The 12,500-nt window shown below is 42.5% G+C and overlaps 1 protein-coding gene across 5 annotated transcripts in view; it reads left to right on the top strand.

The window, feature by feature from the left end:
* Nucleotides 1-12,500, top strand: part of LOC116701087 (transcription factor COE1) — a 105,182-nt gene that overhangs the window by 15,062 nt on the left and 77,620 nt on the right. The gene's annotated exons all lie outside the window — the stretch shown is intronic.

The following is a 12,500-nucleotide window of genomic DNA, read 5'->3' on the forward strand; positions in this document are numbered from 1 at the left end:
CTGTCTCTCCTGCAGCAGCACAGGAAAATGGGTCATGAGCAAAGAAAAAAAGTGACAGAGAAAAACTGAAATGAGATCCAACCTCATTTTAATCTGATTTCTTCTTGGCAGTTGTTTTAACCCTCCATGAGCAGGTTTCTGTTTTAAAGAGTAATTTACAGGGACTGGTGAGAGAGTGCTGATTGTCAGAGAACCCAGTGATCTATTTTGTATTTATTTTATAGAATTGATATGCATTTAAGGGTAAAAAAAATCTTGATTATGTAAAAATACGCTGTACCTGTTTTAACAGAACATAATCATGTCACTTAGGACCTAAAACAGTGATTATTGGGTGTCATTGGTACTGGTATTTTTAAGGTACAAGAGAATAAGAGAATCACTATCAATACTACCCTAAGCTCACTTCAGTGATTGCACAGCTTCTCACAGACCCCATTTAACAAACTTAAACTACATCATGTAATCAAGATAAAAGTATTTTATCATTTCCTTTTTTGGTGGGGAGGCTGTACACATTTCTAACCCAAAGGCGATTATTTAGGACAGTTTTGACAGTTGAGACAGCCAAGCATTGTTGTTTCATCTGCAATCAAAGACCACAAAGAAAAGACATGTTTTAGGAAGCGTAACACTTTCTTCTCAGGTTAAAATATATACATGAATTGATGTTTCATGTATTTCGTTTTTATTAAATTGAATGTTTCCAATGTTGGAACAAATATTACAGTAGTTCTAGCTGTCCTGTGTGTATTTTATTGGCTGACAATGTGTATTTATATTAGTTTGACTCACTCTTAACACAATTAATATCTTGGCCCCATGATAATCCCTTCTTTTCTTATGTATTATGATAACCTCTCCTCTCCTCTCCTCTCCTATCTGACTAATTTGGACTTTGTTTTAGCTTTAAAAATTCGGCTCTCCTATCTCTCTATTTATTTTTGTGTTTGGAGGAATCTTGTGAAGTGGATAAACACTTGTGTCTCAAAGTGAACTTTGATGGAGCTATTTCAAAGAGCACAAGTCCCAGTTTGTGTGTTTGTGAGTGTGTGAGAGAGAGTGAGTGTGTGAGTGTGTGTGTGTGTGTCCTATGTAAGACAAAAATTGCAAAAGGCTTCATGATCGACAGCTACACATGATTGTGTCATATATATATATATATATGTACACAGTGCATATACATATATATATATATATAATAGTATATAGATTATCATATATATATATATATTATATATTATAATAGATACAGTGCTATATACATGTGTGTTTGTGCAGGGACATTTATAGTATCTTTAATCACAGCCACATTTTTCCATTTTTTTGAGTCTCAGCTTACATCTCATATATTCGCCTGGAGGTGTGTGTGGGATATTGGTTGGTTGTGGCTTGGGTGGGCCCCTTAAAGAATAGGTGATATATTAGACAAAAAGTTACAAAATAATAGATAAATAACTGTAATGTATGTTGGATGCTATTGGGTGGTGGTGTGTGTTGTGTGGTGTGTGGTGTTTGTGTGTGTGTGTGTGTGGGTGTGTGTGGTGTGTTGTGTGGTGGTGTTGCGTGCGTGCGTGGGGGGGGGCGTGGTGCGTGCGTGCGTGCGCGCGTGCGTGCGTGCGCGCGCGTGTGTGTTTTATAGTGGAGGAGCAGAGTGACTTGTGGGAGATGTCAGCGAACTTGGTCAGGAATGGAATGTCATGTTACCGTGGATACCGTGGGATACTTCCTGTAGCCCCCAACCACTTCGCAGTGGTTCCAGCCACTCATTTTAACATCTGGAAGTCTGCTGTCTGACCCAAACATGTAGAGAGAGAGAGAGAGAGAGAGAGCAGAGGAGAGAGAAGAGAGCGGATAGAAGGGAGAGAGAGAGAGAGAGAGAGAGAGAGAGAGAGAGCATATCAGCAAATGTGTGTCACTGCTTGTAAACAAGTATAACTAAAGTCATATTAGTCATCCCTTTTTGCAGTCAAAAATAATGTTGTATTTTTTTTTAGAGTTATTGATAATAGTTTTTTATCATTAAAAGGAAAGCAAAGATCTTTGCAGAAATATCAAAAATGTTCCTTTTCCTCTCAGTGGCTGGAGGTGGGTGTTGGTGTATTGGTGTCTTAGTTTGATTGACAGCAGCTGTGAGGCTGAGCACCTGCAAGGGAGCCACGGACAAACTTGTGCTGTAGTTTACGAGCCTTGGGCAGGCAGTGTTTTGTCAGCAGTGGTATTGAAGGGAAAGAACCACTTCCAATATCTGACTGGACTGAAGTTACATCCACAGGTATGTTCATGCTATTAAATGAGCTGCAGCTGTGTAACCAATTAACTATCTAACCTGCAAACTGGACGGCGGTAGCTCAGTCTGTGAGGTCTTGGCTTGGGAACTGGAGGGTTGCCTATTGAAGCCCATGTACCAAGTACACAGTGTGGACTGTTAGATGGAGAGGCCAGTTCACCCTCCCTTGAACAAGACACTGAATTAATAAAGTACATTGCTTAGTCACTTTTTCAACAAGCTAAGGTGCAGGACAAGTTTGACTAGACATACATTTTATTGTCTTTATTTATAATCTGTAATCTGGTTATATTACCACACAATCAAATGAATAAAAAGAAACAAGTTGCTGTCCACTGCATCGCGCTGCCTTCTGTTTCTGGTTTGACTGCAAGTGTTCACTTGGGTGAGATGCCTGTGTTCTTGTCGCTATGCTAACGATTCCCATTGGCTGATATCACAGAGGAGAATCATTTGAGAAAAAAATTGATGTAGAGTAAACCGTGAAAAGGACCCCAGTGTTAGGTGATCTGAACCAATGAAACAATTTCCGATTTTTCTTTAAAGAATGCTGCCTTTCACATTACCTTGTATTCTACGATATTCTGCTTCAACAGGAAATGCATGAGCTAAAAGAAAAGAAAAAAAGTCAAAATGTAAGTTTTACTGTGACATCATTTAAAAATCTACCAGTGTTTATAATGATTTAACAAATTTGAATTCTACTGGCTTCTGTGTTTCTTTGTGAGAGCAAACAGGTGAAATAAATGGGGGGGGGGGGAAGAGTGTGTACATGTGATTGATAGCTCAATGCATGTTGTCAGTCAGTGAGGATATCAGTCCTTTTGTATGCATTCATGTGCGTATGTGTGTGACTGACAGCTAGCTCATCGTATCAGTGTGTGTCTCTGTATGTGTGAGTGTGTGTGTGGCCCAGTTAATCCATGCTGTAGCACAGTGAGTTTCCCACTGCCTCTCAGGGTTAACATAGGGTTAACGACATGCAATGATATCCTATCATACGCCTGCTTGACTCCTAAAGATCCACATCCACCTCTCCTCCTCTTGCGTGCAAGTGTGTGAGTGTGTGCGTGTGTGTGTGTGTGTGGGGGGGGGGGACTGCCATTCATTTTCTCCTCCTTGTATCTCCCACTGTCTTTTCTCACTCAACATCTTCATCTCCTCCTTTTCTTTTTCTTTCTCCGACACTTCCAATTCCTTCCCTTATCATCTCCGTCCTTCCTTCTCTTTCTTGCCCTTGCTTCAACTCACCCTCTCTCAGCCGCCTCTCTCCTTCTCTCTATCTCTCTCTCTCTTTCTCTTTTTCCTTCGTTGACTCTGTTTTTCTCAATCTGTGGCCCTGAGGGGTTGCCTACCTTATGCCCAGTTCGCTGCTGTTTAGACTTTACAATGTCATTAAAGGCTCTGTGTGTTGTGTGTGTGTGTGGGTGTGTGGTGTGTGTGTGTGTGTGAGAGGAGGGGGGGGGGGAGGTATAGTCTCAGGCAGTCGTGTGCTCAGGGCTTGATCAGCGTCAAGTTTGAGGAAGGCGATTCAGAGTGGTTGATATTGTGGGTGTTTGTGTGCGTGCGTGCTTGCATGTAGGGGGGGTAAGGGTACCATAATATGTTCCCCCTCTCTAAAGGGGCCCACATAGCCTGAGGGGTTTAAGGGGTTCCCTGTGTGTGTGTGTGGTGGTGTGTGTGTGGTGTGTGTGTGTGTGTGTGTGTGTGTGTGTGTGTGTGTGTGGTGTGTGTGGGTGTGGGTGTGTGTGTGCGTGTGCGTGTGCGTGTGTGTGTGTGTGATCTATAGGGTTAAGAGAGGTCATAGCTTGAGGAAGAGATGATAGGAAGGAGAGGAGGGAGGAAGGAATGGAATAACGTTAAAATGATAGAAGGAGGTGAACATGATAAGAAAGCATAAGTAAAGGAAGAAAGGAGGAGGGTGAGGAGAGAGGGAGGGAGCCGGCTTGTCTAGGCAGAGAGAGGAGAGAAAGGAGGTGAGGAGGAGCAGAGTAGGGTTTGTTTCAGGGGATAAGAGCTTCAGTCTGGGGAGTCCTGCCAATCAAGGAGTGCTGGGTGGAGAAGGAGGGGGCGCTGTCAATCAGCTGGAAGTGGAGGGGGAGGAGGTGAAGAAAGGCGATGAAGGGAGCGAAGGGGATCTTCTAAACGATCTCTTTATCTTTTCTTCCTTTGTCTCTATCGCTCCTTCTCTCTTTCTCCCTCTCTCTTGTCCTAGTTACCAAAATATCTCTGCCAACCTGGTATGTCACTGTCTGACACACACACACATGCACACACACACATCTAAAATAGACAGTGAGATATTATGCTTTCTCCTTTCTGGACCTGTCCTCATCTCTCTTTTCCTTCTTTGGCCTCCTTTCTTTTAGATCAGTTCCATTCAATTCAATGTCCATTTTTTGGCATGAATGTTAAACAACAGTTGTTGCCAAAGCAGAACAATCAACAATAATGTTAATCAGATTTTCTCACATCTAATTACATCACATCATATTGTCTTAGGAAACAGATAAATAGATGACTAGCATGACTGTAGACTCTTCTTTTGTGGCTATAATTTGGTTGATTCAGAGTTAGGGCATCTGAGCCTCATGACCATTTTTATGAAGGATTTCTTTCCATCTTCTCTTGGACCCCAGCCCCTTTGTAAGTAATGTCCCTGGTTTTGAGATACACGGTGCAATTCCAGTGAAATGTAATCCATTGAAGACATTCTTAAATTTGCAGGGTATCAAAAAATCTTAGTTTGTGAAGAGGTCCCTCTTTCTCTCTGTCGCTCGTGTTGCAGTATCACTTCCTGTGTTAAAGGTCAGCAGTAGCTTGGAGATGAGGACTATTGGGAATTATTTATACCATTGACTTAATGTCAGCGTTTACTTCATTTACTGTGTTTGTGCTTGAGCTCTTTCATAGTGTGTGTGTGTGTGTGTGTGTGTGTGTGTGTGTGTGTGTCTGTGTTTCTGAGAGAGAGAGAGAGAGCAGTATGTTTTATTCATTTCTCTCATTTAGTGTCTCAGTCTGCACCTGTCCTAGCATTTAGAAGCTTGGCATTCACATTACTTGCTGATTTAGTTTAACTGCCTATTTTAATGGACACAGACACACACACACACTTCATTTTTTGTTGACTAACTGTCTGAACCAACTGTACTTGACGCGTTCAGGTTCAGAGCTGGCGGATGTGTTTACTATATTCAGAGATAAATGTGACTACCAATATGATTATGGTTTTATTAGCCTCCCTAAAGGCATGGCTCAATGTCGGTCCACCACCACCACAACCATCAAAGTTGATTTACTCTTCCTGTCTATGTCATTATTTGTTCTGCCTGCAAACTCTCTTATTGGTCCAGTTGTTCTTTCAACCAGGGGAAAGAGCCATCAGTAAGCATAACAACCATATTTGAATTGCTGAAAAAATGGGATATGTGGGCAGTGATTCAGAGGTCTGGAACCAGGTTATAGTCCAACACTCCAGGGATTTATTGACCCGACACAGTGCATCAGAAATCATTTCAAGCCAGTTACTTAGCCAAGTATTACAGTTTACTGGATATTGTATCATGGCGGGAAGTATAAAACCAGAGTAGTCTGTAACGTGAAACAGGAGACCTATTTTATGCTAATCTATATCAATCGTTTTATATTTAGTTAAACGACTAATTAACCTCCTGAATGACGTATTTACCGACTTGGCTGATTGATCAACAAACTTACTGACGCACTGACTGACTGACTCAGTGAGTGATTGTGTGTGTGTGTGTGTTGTGTGTGTGTGTTGTGTGTTTGTGCGGTATGTGGATAACCTATGGGTACCTACAGACAGAGATCTCTCTTACCATGCACCAATTACTGGACAGACATTAGTCTCTCTCTCTCACACACACACACACACACACACACACACACACACACACACACACACACAACGGTATTAAGGGGAAAAGACAGAGCAGATCATTCATGATAGGTGGTTGGGTGTGATGTGGTGTGCGCAGTGTGTGTGAATATTTATGCTCCGTCAATTAAAGCAACCTGATTTAGTTGATTGGAAAATCCCTGCAGACTTACACACACACAACACACACCACACACACACACACACACACACACACACACCACACACAACACACCACACCCCAACACACACCACCCACACACACACACACACACACACACAGGAGTGAACTGGGGTTGAGGTGTTTTGGGAAGCTAAGTAGGTGTTACTAACGGAAGTGAGATTGTTGCAACCGTATAAAGGAATTGGAGAGCAGAGGAAGTGTGTAATGTGCCAGCCAAGCATCATTTCATTATTAATTGCCGTGTCGGAATAAAAATGCTAACTTGTATGATCAACGGGCGGCTGAGTCTGCAAGCATCGTGTGTGTGGTTGTGTGTTGGTGGTGTGTGTGTGTGTGTGTGTGTGTGTGTGGGTTGTGTGGTGTGTGTGTGTGTGTGTGGTGTGTGTGTGTGTGTGTGTGTGTGTGTGTGGTGTGTGTGGTGTGGTGTGTGGTGTGTGTTGTGTTGTGTGTGGTGTTGTGTGTGTGTGTGTGGTGTGTGTGTGGTGTGTGTGTGTGTGTGTGTGTTGTTGTGTGTGTGTGTGTGTGTGTGGGTGTGTGGTGTGTGTGTATTTGGGGGGGTACTAGTCCAATGAGTTCTTGTTTCCGTTGTTAGGACTGTGCGGGGCAAGTGGTGAATTCATGTACCCACACAGGTTAAAATACTATGGGGGGTGATGTGTGTGTGTTGGGGCGGCGGTTTCCCGTGCAGACAGGCCAGGAAGAGAGCACAGTGTCTGCCGAGAGGGGCATTGTTATTACCTCAACAAACACACACACACACACACACACACACACACACACACACACACACACACACACAACACACACACACACACAAACAAATGCATCACCTCTCCACAGAATGAGCTGCCTGCATCTGCACACGTCTGTGTCGCCAGAGTAACACATAGCACACGCCCAAACAACAACAAACACTGTGTTTTGCACCACCATGGACAAAGAAAATCCCCCACACACACAGTTACACTTATACAGTAATATAAATACATGTCCATGTAAAATGGACTGTCCATCCTGAGACGTGTTATTTCTGTTCTGTTGTGCAGCTAGAAAGTGAAAGGCTAAGCCACACACAAACACAAACACTTGCACACACATGCACACATAGTGGCAGGCGAATGCAGTCCTACGGAACTGCGGAGGTGTAATCTATCAGACAGGAAGCTAGCGGGGTCAGAGGTCACCAAGCACTAATCGATTAGCAGTCAGTTAGTGCTGCGCTCGAGAGGAGAGCACAGCTGAGACCAGCTCTTTCCACATTGTGTTTGTGGTGTGTGTGTGTGGTGTGTGTGTGTGTGTGTGTGTGTGTGTTGTGTGTGTGTGTGTTGTGTGTGTGTGGTGTGTGTGTGTGTGTGTGTGTGTGTGGTGTGTGGTGTGTGTGTGTGTGTGTGTGTGTGTGTGTGTGTGCGTGTGTGCGTGCGTGCGTGTGTTTAGGTTTTTGAGTTGGTATGTGCTTATTAGGAATGCGTATTTATTTATTTGTGACACCACTGCGTGGGTGTGTGTATTTTTTGGACCTTTTGATCACAGAGAACTGGATTTTTGGTCTGACTCTCCAAGGTTAAATGCTGCTCTCTTCCTCACATTCGCTCTATCTCTCTCTTTCTGCCCCTCCCTCTCCCTCTCTCCTTCTCTGTCTCTTTCTCCAAGTGCAGAAAGAGCAATAGAAACACTTGAACTCAGGTCACGCTGCGTAGGTGTTAGCCAGCTTAAGTGTCAAACCCACCGCTATCATCTGGGTGTTTATTTAAAATGAAAGGCAGTTTCTGTAAATCTGCATTTTTTTTCTCTGTGACCTGTGGCTTTGGCATGAATATTACAGGTCTTCTTGGAGTATTTATATTGCATGCTTTTATAAGAAACTGCCCCGAAAGCCAAAGGTGATGGCAACTTGATGTTTTAGTTGCTTCTGCTGACAGACAGAAGAAGACGGACAGAAATAGAATTGCAATCCAAAAGCAGCGGTTAACACCTTAGTGCTGTATCACCTAGTTAACATGCACATGACGATTTGTGTCCAATAATTAGTAATAATAATGCTAGAGAACATAGTCAGGCTGTCATTATCTGAAAAAACATCATATTATGTGTAAACCTAAGAAGAAGAAAACCTAAGAAACCTAACAACTGCATCTTTCTGTCATGTAGTTACTGTAAGTGTTCATGTTATGCTTTTTGGCTTTTTCCCTTTCCTTTATTGAGTTATATATCTTTTTTGTGCACATTATAGGTTCACAAAGGGAAAAAACTCAAACTCCACCCCAAAGGCACTTACTATCTCTAACAGAAAACACTGTTCACCTACTGCTTCAAACAGCTCTATTGTAGTCCAGCCTTTACTTCTGTGACAAACATTCGTCACTTTGTAACACGTTATGATACTCACCTAGCAGCTAGCATGGCACACCCTCACACTCTGCAACTGATTAGCTAGCAGTACATTCTGCGCGTGTGCGACTCCCAACAAAGACAAGGTACAGAAGTGAGATGCTTCACTCTGTAGCTGAAACAGAGAGCTCAACACACAGGGTGAAAAGAGGAGCTGCAGCAATGTGCAGTACAACAAAAATGTGGTGTTTTCTGAAAATGAAACTGCATAAACCTATTCTGGTTCAACCTCTAAATATAATTATTAACCAGAAAATTAGCATAATATGAGCACTTTAAGGAGCAGTAGCAAAATCGACCTAGCTAGCAGCACCTTGGTAAGCTAACTAATCAACACATACAATCTCATTTCTTTTGTTCATATAAAGTTTAAAAATGTCAGTTCACCGTTTCACAAGGTTATTTTTTTGGCTCTGCTCTGAGCAGTTGCCAATTGTCTAACTATTCCTTTTAAAAAACAACAGTAGCATGTCTTTCTGGAAACAATTTCCTGGTTACCATGATCCCTAAACAGTCTTAGATGAACCAATTATTTAAAATTAGCACTATACAAAAATCTGCTGTGCATATGGTTACTTTACTATGTATTTTGAGCATCTGTGGCACAAATCTTCTGTGTAGGGATGAATAAAGTTCTATTTTATCTCATCTTATCCAAAACGGTTACAGCAAATAATCCCAGGAGTTTACATGTTTGTAGCTTAGGATCTTAAAGAGTGTTCATTTTGCCGAAACACTGGAGTAAACACTAAGAAAATGTCACCCTGGCTGGACATCTTTGACATGCATCTTCAAGAGTTTGGATTACCTTGTTTGCACAAAAGCACAAAGGTCTGCAGTCATCTATAGAGGTTACTGATTAGAGTACTGATTGATTTCAAGTAGCATTTTTACCTTCATTTGGCATTTATTATTTACTTTTTCCAGACATACAGTTATTGAGATTGGGATTTTGTAAACCCTGGATTTTGCATTAATTATTGTCTAACTATGGATCATATTCTCCATTCAGATGTGTTGTGTGAGTCTGTGTCTCCCATGTCTAATTATGAGTCCCTCACAGTCAGCGGGTCTCATGGGAGGCTAGTAGGTGTGAGTGAGAAAGAGACATTAGGGGATTAGTTTTTAGAAGGTTTAAAAGGTGACCACCTCATTATAAGACTACCTGTTATGATGATTTGCGGTATATAGACTAGAGTGAGTGTGTGTGTGTTTTATAATGATACTCAGAGTCTCTTCCTTTGGGAGCAGCATTGTTTGCTGTCTTTCTCCAGGGACCCCAGCTTCTGACCTTTCACCTTCCTACCCCCAAACCTACGTACCTAAGGTTTCCAAGCTTTGAGTTTCCAGTGGCCTTTCCTCAACACACACACATACACACATAAAGAAAGAATCCCTTTCATGTCAAGCAATTTTGGAACAATTGCAGCTTCTTGCTGCAGCTGAAAGTCAGATTTATCCCCTTCACTGACTATATGTTCATTTTGTGTATACGTGTGTGTGGCGGCTGTTAAGGAGTAACAGATAGCTTGAGCGCGCTGCGTGGCGATGCTGTCATTACCGTTGTGCTTCTCCACTGATGTGTCACGACTGATGTCACACGCTCAATTGGCCCCGCCGACAACTGCCATCACTCAGACTGTTTACTACACTTTTACTACAGTTATCACTCACTCGCTGTCTCCACCACCACCCCTGTGACGACTAGATGCCCCGTGCTGCTGCCGAAACCATGCGCTGGGATAACATCAGAGGCATACAAGCTTTCACGCACGCACGCACGCATGCACGCACGCACGCACAAAGTTGTGGCTGCTTGTGCTCTTTGTCTTGCCCATCAACACACGGAAACACTCATTTAGGCAGGAGTGTTTGTTTGTGTGTGTGTGTAAAAGAGTTAGAGGAGGAGAGGGAAGGTGGGATGGGCCCAAAACATATTTTGTTAGATTCAGTCTTGCATTGTTTTTAATTGTGTGATTACTTTATTTTATTTGTGCTTGCTTATGAAAGTATTTGTGTGTGTGTGTATTCAAGAGTGTGTGTACTCTGGAGTGTGAATGAGCTTACATGTTTATTGTGGGTGCACATCTCAGTGTGTAGTCAGGTGTAAAACTGCATCTAGCTTATGCTTCTTATTTCCACGTGATTAACTTGCGTCTCTGAAACTGTTCCCGCCACCTCGTCCCGTGCCTACCCATAAGGCCGCGTGTCAGTGGGGAGCGCTTGATTTATGCCGGCTCAATATGTAACGAGAGGTTGTAAATTCTCCAGCCGAGGCTACATGCATCACCATTTTGCACTGTCGTAATTTAGGTGCCACCCGCACATCTGAGATGCTAATGGGTTAAATTACTGGGTTAGTTCTGGAGATTTATACCCTGCTAACAAGAGTGGCGCGAGGGGAGCGGGATAAGAGAGGAGGGAGGTGGGTGGATAACTAGAGGGGTAGGATGGGGGAGGCAGGTTGGAAAAGCAGGGGAGGATTGAATAAAGAGTGGTGGGGGAGGAGAGCGAGGGGGCAGAGATGGAGAGATAGCATGGAGAGGAAAGAAAACCACAGGAGAGGCATGGACAGAATCTTTAAAAAGAACTTGATTCCTCCCATCTTTTAGTCATTTTGTTACCTTATTTATCCAGGAAAAGTCCTCTTTAACTACAAGTTAATACGATCATGTTACAGCAGACATTGATTTTCTTATGCCAGAATGTCTTCCGTAGGAAAGGCCCGTTGGATAACACATGCTTTGCTCAGAAACTTGAAAAAAAGAGTAAAGAAAACAGTAACCAAGGAAATAAGAGTCAACTCGTTCACATCTGAAAACACAGCAATGACATATTATTGCCTTACACAGTTGTTGTAGCGAACAATGTTTCTGGCCACCTGATGAATGTAATCCCAACATTCACTCTCCTTTTGACTCCGTTTTGGGTTCCATCAACTCCTGATGGAACCCAGTGTTATATGTATGTAATACATGCTCCACCATGTTCACTATCTAGTCAACAACCTTGTTTGTCTGCTGCTTTGAGTTTTTTTGTTTAACAGTTGTCTTTTCTACTGTAAACAATGCTGATGAAAGTGTTGAGACTGAACTTAAACAATTAAGTTGCAAGCCACAACACCTCTTGTCATTTAGGTTCAGAGGACTTTTTAAGAGCTTTCCATGCTAACCACTCAGCTCCTCTTTTATTTATTCCCGAGCATTTGTACCCATTGTATCAGGCAAAATGTGACAAACAACAAAGGCTGCATTTTCTGATAGGAAAATGTTGCCTGTTGGGAGAATCAGCAGAAGAATGAAACTGGCGTCATCTTGTAATGTTCAGGCAGTTTTTCTGTCTGCTGCAGGGTGGATGGCAATATGGACGCAAAACATTAGCTATGTTTCACACAACACTGCACTTGAACGAATATAGTATATATAATATATATCTATATATATAATATTATAGATATATGTTGTTCTCTCTCTCTCTCTCTCTCTCTCTCTCTCTCTCTCTCTCTCTCTCTCTCTCTACCATCTGTCTGCACTCAGTGCCAGCCGGTAATTAGTCCTTGTAAAGTCAGTGTAGTGAGGAGTCCCTGTGTTTGGATACTGCTGTCTAGTCAAACACTGGGGAAGGAGGGTGGGGGGTGTTAACAGCCCGTGTTTTATCTGTCAAGTTTGCTGCTGTTATGCAACACACTTCAGGGTTAAGGTTAAATCTCAGGAGAGTGTTGTGACTTTATTTACCAGTTA

This window comes from Etheostoma spectabile, chromosome 13, assembly GCF_008692095.1.
Source record: "Etheostoma spectabile isolate EspeVRDwgs_2016 chromosome 13, UIUC_Espe_1.0, whole genome shotgun sequence".
Taxonomy (NCBI): Eukaryota; Metazoa; Chordata; class Actinopteri; order Perciformes; family Percidae; genus Etheostoma; species Etheostoma spectabile.